At 39.9% G+C, this 14,524-nt stretch overlaps 1 protein-coding gene across 2 annotated transcripts in view; it reads left to right on the top strand.

Moving 5' to 3' along the window:
• Window positions 1-14,215: 14,215 nt before the first annotated feature.
• Window positions 14,216-14,524, top strand: part of dapk1 (death-associated protein kinase 1) — a 72,037-nt gene continuing 71,728 nt past the window's right edge. For both annotated transcript variants that reach the window (XM_042333377.1, XM_042333372.1), the window contains exon 1: window positions 14,216-14,458. The gene's annotated coding sequence lies outside the window, so the exon portion shown is untranslated. The remainder of the gene's footprint in view (window positions 14,459-14,524) is intronic.

Here is a 14,524-nt window from a genome sequence, read left to right as displayed (position 1 = left end):
TGGGTTATCATGGTGATGGAGGCCAGAACTTATTTAAGAAACCACTTGATGCTGCAATGGGAGGACTGTTGGGAGGATATTCTAGAAGGATTAGATCAAATAGGCTGAAGGGCCTTCTTCATCTGAACCTCTCTTGAGAAATGTGTAATAACAATGTGTCTGGCTTAGTGTTCTTAGTTTTCTTCAAGAAATAACCATCTTAAGTTGCCTTGATAGCTTAGAACAAATGCACTGGCTGGCACAATACAGAGCTGTACAGGTTAGGAAGCTGCCAGGTTTATTACCTGGCCTGAGTTCCATTACCTGTTTTCAGCAGAAGTGCTGACGATCCCATTAAAGTTTGATTAGGGAGGATAGGGTGTGGATGGGGTGGGGGGAGAGGTAGTGAACCAGATCAGGTTTTAATTCCCAATTGCCAGTGATTGTTGTTGAAAAGTAGACTAAAACCCAGGCTAGCCGGACCAATGGAGGGACACCCAGTCCAGTGAGCCTGAATTTCTGGCTAAGTGTAATTAATCCGATTTGTTTTTTAAAAATTCCATTACGGACCCAGTCCAGGTATGAATTCCAGTACGCTGGGGGGTTACTGTACATGTACTGCAACATTAACTTTTGTTTAATATTAAGTTGTAGATCCTAAAAGTTTGATAGCAGCGATGTCCCAGATACAGAATTAAGGCAGGACGAGGCTAGGTTGTAATCTGCTACTCCCTCCCCACCAGTCAAATAGCCTGTCAGCACTCAACAGGCTTCGCATGTAATCAATGTTCACAAAAGAAAGATACCAACGGGTGGTCGATGCCCGTGAAACTATAAAGCAGCATGAGTTATCTCCTTCGGGAGAGGAGAAAAAATTAGAGGGGGAGTGGGGAAATGTATAAATAGCTGTGGCAAGGATTTAGGTTTGAATCAATTAATGTTGGTTGTTGCTGGGTGGTCGTTCTGGGCAGATGGGATCTGTAGATGGTGTTTATTAAAGATTGCTTTTGCTGTACATTATAATTCGAATAAATATCAGACAGTCGCTGCTTGAATAATTGGCTGATATGTAAACTAATGTCTGTTTAACGCATCATAAATTGCCAGATGGGTGCCAGTCATATCATTCACAGCATTGCAGATGGGTGTCGCAACACTTACAAGTGGAGCTGTAAATTTGTGCTGCTTTTAATCTGCAATTGCACAGCACTATCGCTATGTAAAATGTAGGCTTCAAGTTTCCCTTTTTTATGCTGGTAAATGTACTGTATAATCTCCATAATTAATGCATGACATGTAACCATGCACTAATGGATGTAGATTGCATTTGAGGCAAGATCCATGTGGTATTTCAGCCATCATAATAAACTAGTTGTATCCGTTGCAGCTTCGCTTGCAACCAAAGGATCCAATATGGAATGTAGATTGACACACAGACAGACACACAGACAGACATTTCATCTTTATCTATACTCATCTGGGAGGACTCCTGTGGGAGGACTCATTTTGGCACACTGTTGCAGTTCTTTTAGCATTGAAGTGCAGCTGCGCTGTTCTTTGATCTTCAGTTTCATTTAATGGGCTTCTCTCTTTTGTCTAGCATTTTTACTTATCCTTGAAAGGTTTGATTTTTGCTTAGGATTCTTTATAATGATAAATATAAACGTATAATTTATAATCACTGGGATGTCCGCCCAACATGGAGTCCTGTAGCTCAGTGGTTAGAGCACTCGCTTTGCAAGCGAGAGACCTGAGTTCAATTCCAGGCAGGGCGAAACCTTGGGCAAGTTTCCTTACTCCACACGCCTGATAATAATCCCTCCAAAACCAAAATCAATAATAAATTGGTAATTTTCAATCCACGACTGTTTGTGGGACATTGCTGTGCGCAATTGGCTGCCGCGTTCGCTCACAAACATACAGTCAATTCACTTTACAGTGTGTTCTGTGAAGCGCTTTGGGACGTCCTCCCGACGTGAAAAGCGCTATATCAAATGCAAGGATTATTATTATTATTAAAGGCATTTCAGAAATGTAATTTTGTTGTTGTTGCCACGGCTTAGGTTCGTCTGTGATCTTTATTTTGTTCCCACCACTGCTTGGCTATGTGGTGAACATAGCAGCCAATTTGCGCACTACAATTCCTCACAAACAGCTATGAAGTGAATGATTAATTTTATTTGGGGGATTGTTGGTCAGCACATCAGGAGAAACTTCTTTCTCTTTTCAAATAGTCCCATCAGATCTTAACCGTCCATCGAAGGGCAGAAGGTTTAACATTTCACCCGAAGGATGGCACGTCCATCAATGCAACACACCCACTGCACTACATCAGATCGTTAGCCGGGTTTTGTGAGTTCGAAGTCCTCGAGTAGAGCTTGTACCTCCCACAGCCTTCTGAATCCAAGACAAGAGTGCCAGCAATTGAACCAGGCCCACACCCTTGTATGACAAATATTATAAGAGAATGAGAATTTGCTAGGCAAAAGAAGACCAAGATCCATTTTGTTCGCCTTCCACCATCCTGATAGTCGCTTGACATGTCATGTCCCAAACTATATATTGTATCTCCAGATATTATTTTCTAGCAGAAATCTATCTAATTTGTTCTCGAAACAAACAACATTTTCTGCTTCCACAATCTCCCTTCGGAGCCTGTTCCATACGTTTACCATTATGCTCTGAACTGGCGCATATTTAGTTAAGTACAAAGCATTGCAATTCTGTTTTTTTTTTTAAATTCACATATCGATTGTTAAACCAAATATTTTGATCCATAAATGTGGTGCTTCCTTCTGATTACATCCATTACCATATCTTTTGTCTCACATCAATCTATTTTGCTGTCTCTTATTCTATCTTTCTCTCACTTTCTGACCTGCTCTCATTCTTATTCTGTCCCCTTTCTGATTTTGTCTGGCTGTCCAGTACACTGTTGAAGGACTGATTTGCCCATTATCAAAACTTTTTGTATCAGGGTGCTACTTTCATTGCTGCCTCCTGATCCACTACAGTGAACACCACTTATTGTCAATGCGTAGGAATAAGCTAGCTAAGTGGGAGGCTTGCAATACTGTACTTGTGTTGACATGTTCAAACAGTAATCAGATTTAATCCCTCGTAAGAAGATTAGAACGAGAAAAGTCCATTCATCCTGTCTAGCTGCGTCTTTAGGCTCTTGATAATTTGATATACGCACTAACTGTCGATCAGTCTTCTTTCTTTCCCACTCATCCTTGTCATCCCACTGTTAACTTTTATATCTCCCTCTTATCCTATAATGGTCCTATAATGAAGCCTTCCTCCCCTGTTTATATTAAATCTATTGGAAATGCTCACCATCTAAGAACTAGCAACACTGTAATTGATCTTGTAATTCTAGCTGCTTTATTTTGAACGCTGTCCGTGTCTTTTTAAGTAGTAACCAAAACCAGGCTGCAATGTTTCACCAATGCTTTAAAAGATTCTCATTATGACTTCCTTGTATTCTGTGAATTCACTTGTACACTAACATTCTCCTCACTTTGGCATATCCGACCATAAAATCTGAGGATGACGTCAAATGCTTGGTAAACCCAGTGTTTCCTGATCTAATAATATAAGCTAGATTGTGCAGCCGTGCACTGTTACAAATTGAATGTTATGAATTGCCTCAACCTGCTGAGTATTTAACACTCCACTGAAATATTTGAATTGTAAAGGGTGCTCCTTTATAAAATATCGGCTCCATAAAATTAAGCTCATGTCATAACTGTTCTGTAAAATAAGTTGTCCAGTCGTCTGGCTTTCGGGACACCCCTGATGTCAGTTTATCAATAAAGTGGAGCCACTGTGTATTTGGAAGGGGAAAGGGAGAAGAAGTTCTGAAGAGAATGGATCATTTATACGTTGGGAGAATTATTAATTATCGAAATTAAAATAGAACTTGGAACACGAAAGAAACTCAGGCAAACAGAAATCAACATGCAAGTGTGAATCAATTGAATAGACCAGAATTGGGGCTTCGATTCTGGGTCAGAAGGCTGTGAGTTACAGCTCTAAGTCAGGACTGATCGTCTACGCAGACACTCCAGTGCAGTGCTGGGGGCATGCTGGATTGTTAGAGTCAAGGTTAGAAGTACCTTTGGCTGCTATACACTGAGATCCTCTGTCTATTCAGTTGGATATTACGGTACAAAGCCATTATTTGGAAAGAAAAGTGAGTTTCTCCTAGTGTTCTGACTGACTGTTCCCCGGTTATATATGTCATTCTTCTCCTGGCTGCTAGTTTGACCTTGCTGTCTTTGCCTTCCAATATTTATAATAATCTTTGCATTTGGCACAATTTGAAAAGAGAATTTTTCTCTCTGTGTCCTAGCTAACAGCTACCCAGATAAAATTGGACGTTCATTTCATTGGCTGTTACGTCTTTGAGACGTCTCAAAGCGCTTCACAGAATATACTGTAAAGTGAATTGACTGTATTTTGTGGGCGAAATGCGGCAGCCAATTACGCACAGCAGTGTGCCACAAACAGTTGTGTATTGAGTGACCAATTTATTGTTTTTTTGAAGGAATTATTACCCCAGAAGAGTGATCTGCCAGTCGATTATCAACTGGGTTCCTACTTACTGCTAGGTAAACAGAGACGTGTGGAGTAAGAAAACTTGCCCAACATTTCACCCTGCCAGGAATCTAACTCAGGTCTCTCACTTGCGAGGCGAGTACTCTAACCACTGAGCTACTTGATTCCAAGAACAGTAACTTAATTTACTGTGGAGAACTTTGAGACTTCGCAATGATATTCAGTGATATAGAGTTTGCAAGTTCTCTCTGCTACAGCTGCCAAATCAGCTGAACATAATTAATTCCAGTGCCTTCATCCTTTTACACTTGCTTCACTCTGTTAATTTGGGACATTCTGTGCTTGGATAAGGCTTTGGTGATCAACCAAAACATATACCACAATCCTGGGTACAGTAACATTGCATTCCAGTGGCTTCACATTGTGCATTAACAACATCCTTTGGTTCATGATGACACTTTACATGTTGTAAACTTGAGAGAACCAGTTAATACCCTAGAGAAATTACTCTACGCATCCAGGCTTCGATATGGTCCAAAAAGTAATGCAAACATTACCATTTTACGTATGTAGCAGTGTGCCAGTGCGCCACTAGATACTTGTTTAAAAATTCGCCACACGCAGGTTTAGGATTCTGCCAAAGTCTTCGCGGCTTTCAAAAAGAAGGTATTATTTTTTTATGTGGGCGTTAAATATGTATCTATCCTTGCTGTTCATAAATTATAAATGCATATTGATGTTTTGGCAATGCTCTTCAAGAAAATAGTTTTAACGCCTTCCAACATACCAATTACTTATCGTTTCACCACATTTGTGAAACTTGCAATCATAAGAATTCAGTAGCTTCTCCAGGTGTTACATGGTTATGTTATCCAGTTCTATCCAGTTAATCTGGGCTGGCACTCCAATACAGTGCTGGGGGGAGTTCTGCATTGTCAGAGGTGCTGTGCTTTTGCTGAGATATAAAACCCATCTGCCTTTTATTCAGGTGGACCTGAAAGATCGTCTGGCACTATTTGAAAAGAGAGTTTTTCTCTCTGTGTCCTATCTAACAACTACCCGGATAAAATTGGACATTCATTTCATTGGCTGTTTGTGAGACATTGCTGTGTGCAAATTGGTGGTGCGTTCACATACAAAATGAATGTGTCAATACAGTTTTCTGAAAATCCTGCAAAGTGTTTGAGACATCTTCCTGACAGAAAAGATGTTGCATCAAATGTTCTTATGCCTGAACTGTTGCTTTTCTTCATATAAGCCACCTTATCCAATTTCCACTTTTCCTGCTCACTCCCCAGACCCTATATTACATTATTCCTCTTTTCCAAGCATTTATCTAATTGCCTTGTAAAATAATTCATGTCCTCTGCCTCAACTATGCTTTGTGGCAGAGAATTCCAAATTCTAACCACAAGCATTGTAAATATACTAACAAATATCGTATCGAAGAATTTATTGTTTACTGCACTGCTTTTAAAAAAATATTTTTAAAAAGCCTGACATTTGATGTAGCGTCTTTTACTTTGGGAGGATATCTCAAAGCACTTCACAGGATTTTCTGTAAACTGTACTGACTGCATATTTTGTAGGTGAATGTAGTAGCTGATATGTGATCAGGTGTCTGGCTGGTGGGTCGAGAGCGAGACAAGAGGAAGAGACATCTCAAAGTGAACTATCAAATAATTATTTTTGCACAGTATTGAAATAAAACCTGAGAATCCCTGTCGGAATAGAACCACGTTACTTTTTGGCCATTTGGTGCTCCTCCCTTCATTTGTGACCTGTTGCCTTTTCATTTAGGTAAAGCTTTTCTCCTTGAATTATTATCCACCAGTGAAAAGAGGTTACAGAGGAATGACTGATCCACAATGTACAGAATCTGTAGGGAGAGTTCAAGCAAAGCATAAAGATTTATTTTCCATTCATACTTGTGCTGCAAATTCTGTTCATTTAGGTTTTTGTTCAACAAACCAAATGTCTTTTTCTTGAGCTAAATTTTGCTGGGAAATTGCATGGAAACTGGACACCCAACATACAGTTAATATTGCAAATCTCTGCACTGCGGTGGTGTAACTTTATCATTGTGTTATTCTACTATGAAAGGGGATTTCTCTATCGCACAGCAACACCTCAGCATTTGGTTTATAAGTGAGCTGTCTTTTGCAAGAGGATTGAATTTCCTTTTGAGCCACGAGACATTGAGATTTCATGCCAAGCTGAAGCTCTGTTTTTTACAAGGTTTTGATAATCAGAGTTTGGGCTTTGCTGTTGATGGCTCATTGTAATCTCAACTGTACCAACTGAGAGGATGTGCTGTGGAGACCAGAGGACTTGTGAAGGATATTATGGGGAGATGAAGAATTGGGATAACCAAATGTTGATGAGAAGCATCATAACACATTCAGCGCTCCGATACACTACCCCATGTGAAAGGAGCTATATAAATGTAAGTTGTTGTAGCTGTTATTGTTGTAAATACTGAATCCAAATTGGTACCAAACAAAATTTGAAGAGTACCTGATCACAGGGGCAAACTAAAGACGGTGAAGTTTAAAGTTAATTGCATTTGTGAAACTAAGCCTCAGAAACTACTATTTTAACTGCATTCTTTGCAGAATTAGCTGATATCAGCTGAAACAAGCAGGAGACACATCACTTACCTTCAATCCTGATGACTGAAGTATGTGGCTCCAGTACCCACTGATCGTTTAAATGTACAACACAAAAAGGCGCCACTAGAGAGATACCAGTAAGCAGGACGGTGAAAAATGTGTGTGAGTCGATCCTTCTCGCTATTTTAAGCAGGAAGTATCAAGAAAATTACCACAGGAATGGATAATAATCCCTCAAGAAAACAAAACAAAAATAAATTGGTCACTTCAATCCACGACTGTTTGTGGGACACTGCTGTGCGCAATTGGCTGTCGTGTTTCCCCACAAATATACAGTCAATTCACTTTACAGTATATTCTGTGAAGCGCTTTGAGACATCTAGAAGACATGAAAATAGCTATATCAAATGCAAGGGTTATTATTTATATTTAACTGGCTTCTGGCGACCAAGCGTTCATGGCGACAGTTGTTTTTTGAGTCTTCGATGTCGGCTCTTCCTATCATTGTGAAGCAGAATGCACCACGGTTGAATTGTTCACCCAGTAAAATGGAACGTGAGGTGGCTTTAGACTGTTGTCAGACAGGTTAGTTTTGCTCCACTAATGATGTGTTAGGATGGTAATCCTGCATGTTTTCTAATAGCGGAAAACTGTTGCGATAAGGATGACTTTCAAAACAAAACGTGCTGTAAAGCTATAATTAAAAAAAAGTCCCTCTTTCTCGCTACATCATCTCTAGGCACAATCATTTTAATTAAATACTATCAGACCCTGTTCTACACAGTGGTTCATGTAATCAGATGCTGGGTGATCATGGGGCGTGTTCCCCCGCCCCCTCGCTTTGAGACGTCTAGAAGACGTCATTTCTTGACAGCAAGTATCATTGACATAATTTCGTTCACATGATGCACAGGATGTGTCAATTCCTGCTGAGCATGTGCTCTGTGAGGACGCCGTGACTTCAGCTTCTGAGCCTCGTGCGTGGGAGTTACCACGAGAAATTTCTTAAGGTCTTTACGTAGACCAGTCTTAAATTTAAGACAAACTTATCTTTTGCAGTTGCTTGAGGCATTCAGAGCTGTGGTTTATTTTTATTTTAAAAGTTATTTCCGTGATGGGTGTCTTGGGCCTCATTTGCGTAACTTTTTTTGATTTGTCCCGATCCTACCAGCGGGAAAAGCGCTGTGTGAAATCAGAGATTATCCACGACACAATCCAAACTGACCTGACCCTGACACATTACCTTCTGGCCCAGTCAGAGAGGATCAGATGCTCCCCTAAGGCTTAATCAGGAGAACTTCTCTGAAATCTGATCCCACTACTGGTTCAGTGCCACCGGATAACCAACACACCGACAACAATTCCTGCGCAAACTGGCGGCCACATGTCTATTGGAGGGACCAAACTACCCGACATAAAAACAAACAAATACCACCTACTGAGTGTAGTTACCGCCGCCACAAGGATCTTTCCCACTGCACAGAGTACATGGCCTTCTGAAAACTAACGTCATTGACTAAGTGTCATGGCTCCAGAAAAATCACAGTCAAACTACAAATAATTTTATGTGTTTTCATATTAAAAAGGGATTTTTATTGAACAGACATGGCAATATTTTCAGACCACCTGGTGTATAAACAGCTTATCCATTCCTTTTGTAAAGGCAACTTTAAGAAAGTGTGAGAGGGGATGCTATGTTTATATGAGGGAGGGAAGGAATAGGATGAAATTTACGGAGAATATTTGGATTGGCTGAAATGGTGAATTGCCAACCAAAGAAGCTTTCCCTTTCATCATTTCAGGAGCTGAATATTCTGGTGTTTAATAGTTTTTAGTTAGTCCCCGAAGAATTGATTCCTTTATGGGAAACTGCAATGCTCAGTACCCTTTAGTAAATTTACTAAATAAAAGCTCCCTTTAAGAGCTGCTCCTGTAGTGTATAGTCTCCAGTGCAGAACAGTGAAGCAAATGGAATCTTGATCAGTGTGAAATGAAGTGCAGAATGCTGGAGTCAAGGCAGGTACACAAGTCTTGGACTTTTAAAGTGTATCTATTTCATTCGAGATATCTTTTTATTTTATTGTCCATTGAAATTTCAGTCCAGACATTTCATTCCTCTTGTGTCAGCCGCGCCTCAATGATAGGACTTCTCTGAGGCTTGCCTTCGCTTCATGACTGTTTGTAGGGCATTGCTGTGCCCAAATTGGCTGCCACATTCACCTACACAATACATAGTCACTTTACGGTAAAATCTTCTGACGAGCTTTGAGACATTTTGATGACTTGATAAAACTCTTGATAAAACCAGTCATTATTATGACACAGCAGGAAATGGGAGGTAACTGCCAAGGCATGATACAGCTGGTGGAGCGGGGATCTAAAGTCCCAATAATATGTTAACTTTTAAACACATTTGCGTTGTGCTTTTTATAGTATCTTGATTGTCTTGCACACTTAAATAAATGTATAGTTTCTCATATCAAAGCAGACTTTTAATCTTTATGACATGGGTAGTTAATAGTCATGCAAATTTGATAACCCAGCGTCATGGCGGATAGAGGAAAAGCCCAGTCTGGATACTAACCAGATCCTGAGTCAGATATTCAGGGCAAAACCATCTTGGAGATGATTGAACAAATGTATTTTGTTTTTTTAATATCTGATTTATTAAGCAAATGTAACAACTATCAGCTAACCCGATGTTTAAATTGGATTTTTATGCTTATAACCCGGGGATCCCAATTCTGTAGTGCATTTTTTTTTGTCTTATTTTCACTGTGGGATAGATTCCAGAACATGAACAGTAACTGGGAACCCGCTGAGAGTGTGTAATTTTCCTGGGGTCCAGCTGTTTGACTGTTTCGTCTGCAGCATTAATTTTATGCTCACCAACCTTACCCCATTTCCGGCGAAAGTCCATGCAGGCTGGCGGGACCAATTATTGCACATCAACGCACTGTTGGAAAAAAGGAGTTTCTCCCAGTGTTGTGGCCAGCAATCCTCCAAATACAGTAGAATCCAGTTATAATGCACTTTGTTTGCTTAATGCATCCGAGTTTGCTTATAAAGCGATTTTTGGTTGTGGTCGCTGACATTTTGTTACCCAAACATCCAAAATCCCAACATTTAAATCTGTCATCGGACTTTAAATCACGCTTGAAATCCCGATGTTTCTATTCAAAATGGTTCATTGGGCGATGACCCATTTTGAAATGTGACAATAGGATTTCAAGCACGCTGCGTGAGAGACGCAGCCGACTGGCTTGGAAGGGATGACACCTGTCGTGAGATCGGTGAAGTCATGACGTTCTTGACCCACGAGTTATAAGATGAGCTGGAATTACATGGAGCCCTGCTACCACCTTATAACAGGAATCTACTGTTAATTAGTAATTCATCTTCTGGCTGTTAACATCACTTTGTGCAAATTGGCTGCTGCATTCGCCTACAAATATGTAGATATCACATTTAACAGTAATGACTGTAAAGAGCCATTTTTGACATTATAGTTACGATATAAAATGGAGAGATTATTATTATTTATTATCACTGACCTATTACAGCCTGCCACAGCCTGTGCGTTAAATCAAGGGGGTGGGGAAGAAAACAAAAGCATTGCAAAGTAAATGTGGACTCCACAGCATCAAGGTTTAGTTAACCACTGGACTGCTTTTATGCTTAAGGTATGAGTGCTTTCAAGCATCACTACTTTATGCAATCTATTCTGTGTTTGATATCTTGCAGATTAAACAATGCTTTCATTTCAACTGGCAAGAGACGCGTGAGCAGAATATCAAAATCGGGTGTTTATTTTTAAGTTATAAAATAAGTGGGTTTGTTTATATTAGAGGCTCTTTAATACAACAATTCTTGATTCAAAGTTCTTGGGCCACTAGAATTCACTCAGTGGAGCTCAAGGGAGTGAATGAACCCAGTGCAATTAGCACTCACCACAGTTAAACTGTGCAATGAAAAGCCCCCCCGGTGCCACCTATAGGGATATGTATGGAAATACAGCACTCTTAGGTTGTGTCAGGGGAAGAGCTCCTGATGCGATGTCTGTCGGATGGTCCTATTCCATGCTGGCCGAGCCCTTTGCTGTTCTCCTTTAGAGGTTCTGTGTGTTGGGATTGACTTAATATACCTTCCTGAGAGAATGACAATCCTACATCATCACCTCTTAAAGGGGATGTTGTTCTTTTCTTTTTTTTCCCCCACCCGACAAGAAGGAAATGTAATCTTATTTAAAAAGGTGCCCAGTGTTGTGTAGGAAACTGCAGTGCTGAACTGTTTTATGCAAATATACTGCAGACACCATGGAAGTAAATATAGATGTTAATAAATGGCGCAATGTCTGCAAGGGCTTTAAACCACCCAAGGATGTTCGTGCAAAATTAAAATTAACAGAGCTCACGCTACTGCCATTAATGTCTTGAACCTAAAAGCCATTGATTTATGTTGGGCTAAAGGGGGTGGGTGAGGGAGATTAGGGGAGGGGAGCAGAAGGACAGAGGTCATCTCATGGAAAATATTGGCCGTAATAATTGCCCGAAGAGAAAATCTATAATTCAGTTTAACTGGTGGATCTTATTATCAGTAAAACTGATACGGGTTCAGCATTGTGATGTAAGGAGTTTTAAGAATGGTGCTATTCTGTGAATGGCAGAGGTGTTCCCACACAGGAATGTACAATTGCAAGGAAGGTGCATCATGAGGTGACATAATGCCAGGAATTAAAAATTGTTCTTCTGTAGAAGTCTCTCTGTTTGTTGCTAGTGCCTTCTACTCGTTCTTGGGATTTGTGCACAAGTAAGGCACAGTTAACCAGCTGGGGAGATTATAATAATATTAATAATTATGGTAACCCATGCACTTAGTATAGTGCTTATAATATTAAAACATCTTGTAGTAAGGTGAAGTGCATTTGTTGTGTGTATTTGTAGGAAAACACAGTAGTCAATTGCACACGTCACAATGTGAAGGACAGCCATGAAGCAAATTACCAATTTATCTGGAGGATTTTTGTCACAGATATTGAAACTACCTTCTCTTCTCTTTTCAAATAATGCCATAAGATCTATCTGAGAAGACTAATGAAGCCTCAGTTTAAGATCTCATCCAAAGGACTGTATCTCTGACAATGCATCACTTCTTCAGCACTGACCTAGATTGTCAGTGATCTTAGGTGTTGAGCTCAAAGTCCTGTCACAGGCTTGAAAATAAAAGTTTCATCCCAGATTCAAGAGTGCCACAAACTGAACCTGGCTAACAATCTTACCTTAGAACAGTGATAAGGTTGCCCAACAAAATACATTTTCTTGATTGAATATTTCTTGATTTACGCCATCGAGCACAGACGTACCTAGACGAGTGAGAATGGTTTGGGGAGGGGCTGCTTTTTGACAGCCCCGTGGGCCACAGGTTGGCCACCGCAGGCTTAGAGTATCTTTGGTTATGGGAACTTTAGCATTGCTGGTTTATGAAATAAACTTTAAAGAACCCAGTGTTTTTGCAAATTGAACACTACTTTACCAAAATTAGCAAAACTGTTTTATGTTGCAGGATAACTGTACCTGTAAGCAAAGCATTTCGCTTGAAATATTGAGTGGTTTAGATGCAAATTGTGAATATTTTGTTTTGCACTGTGTTAAGAATCTACAATCTGTGCTTGAATTTTGGCTTTGTGGTTAAAGGCAACCAACCCACATAAATCATTTCATTTAATGTGCATCAGAGATAGGTTTAAAATGAGAACCAATACTGAGAACTAAGGTCAGGAAGCATTTCTTCACACAGAAGGATGTGTGTGTGAACTCACTTGGTTAATTGTGTGAAGCGCTCTGAGACATCCTCCCGATATGCAAGACGTTATGTAGATTCTTGTTGAGAAACTATTGACTGTTCTGGCCCAGAAATCGGAAGAGACATAATCAGCAGAGATGTAAAATGAGAAATGGTGCAAAACTTGGGTAATAGAGATATCGAGGGATATGGCAAATGGGTGGGGCATTGAGATTAAAATACCTGACAAGATGTAAAACTAGAACAGACTCGATGGGCTGAATGACCTCGTTCATGAATTGAATAACTAATTTCATCTGGAGAACTGTTGGGTAGGACACAATAGAAACTCCATTGCCTTTTCAAATAGGCTCATGGGATTTTTTAACAACCACTGATCCTACAGTCTCACACTCACAGATACCACTTACCCTGACTCAACTAATTCTATCTGATCTGTGAGTCCATTTAAAAGTTTATTGCAAAGTACCCATTATTGGAAGTAAAAGGTGAAATATTTGAATTATCATTCAAAGTGAATGCTGTAAAAGAGTACAGACATGCATTTGTCTGTTTTTTCAGCCTGGCTCAGTTGGTAGCACACTTTCCTCTGAATCAGAAGGTTGGATGTTTAACCTCTCCATTAGGACTTTGAGTACATAGGCTGACACACCAGTGTATTGCTGGGATTTGTGGCATTGTCAGAGATGCGGTGCTTTGGATGAGACGTTTAACCAAAATCCCATCTGCCTGTTCAGGTGGGTGTTAACAGATCCCATGATGTTATTTGAAAAGGCAATGGAGTTTCTCTCTGTGTCCAACCCAACTGTTCTCCAGATGAAATTAGTTATTCAATTAATGGCTATTTGTGGGACCATGCTGTGTACAAATTGACTGCTCTGTTTGTCCACAAATACACAGTCATTTCACTTTGCAGAAACTTTGTGTAGGGCTTTGAGATGTTGGGAACTGCATAAGTGCTATTTCAAATGCGATGATGATTATTATTATTAATTATTCTCCCAAAAGAAAACTAAAAGATGCTTTCACTTCATTGCTACACAACATATTTGCCTCTTCCTTTTTGTGCTGCCAGCTGGTGGGTTCAGGTGTATAGAGTTCATAGTTCTGCCTGGATTGCAGATATCTGTGCGAGTATTGCACACAATTTCACCCACAAAATATAGTCAATTCACTTTACAGTATATTCCTTAAAGCGCATTGAGACGTCTCGAATACATAATAAAGACCTATATCAAATGCAAGGATTATTATTATAACTTCTCTTTACCTGTTTTCAGTGGGCAGTTTGCAATAGTGAAAAAATGCACCGAGAAAAGCACGGGAGTGGAGTACGCAGCAAAATTCATCAAAAAACGACGCTCCAGGTCCAGCCGGCGAGGAGTGAGCCGTGAAGACATTGAGCGAGAGGTCAACATCTTGAAGGAGATACAGCATCCAAATATAATCACCTTGCATGACGTTTATGAGAATAAAACAGATGTCATTCTCATTCTTGAACTGTAAGTAAAATTTACTTTTTTTTCAAGGTCGGTTAACTTTCATTTATAAGGGGTGACATCCAGTGG

This window comes from Callorhinchus milii, unplaced genomic scaffold (assembly GCF_018977255.1).
Source record: "Callorhinchus milii isolate IMCB2004 unplaced genomic scaffold, IMCB_Cmil_1.0 Scaffold1, whole genome shotgun sequence".
NCBI classification, from domain to species: Eukaryota; Metazoa; Chordata; class Chondrichthyes; order Chimaeriformes; family Callorhinchidae; genus Callorhinchus; species Callorhinchus milii.
Note: the sequence above shows the minus strand (reverse complement) of the source record. Positions and strands in the feature narration are given on the sequence as shown.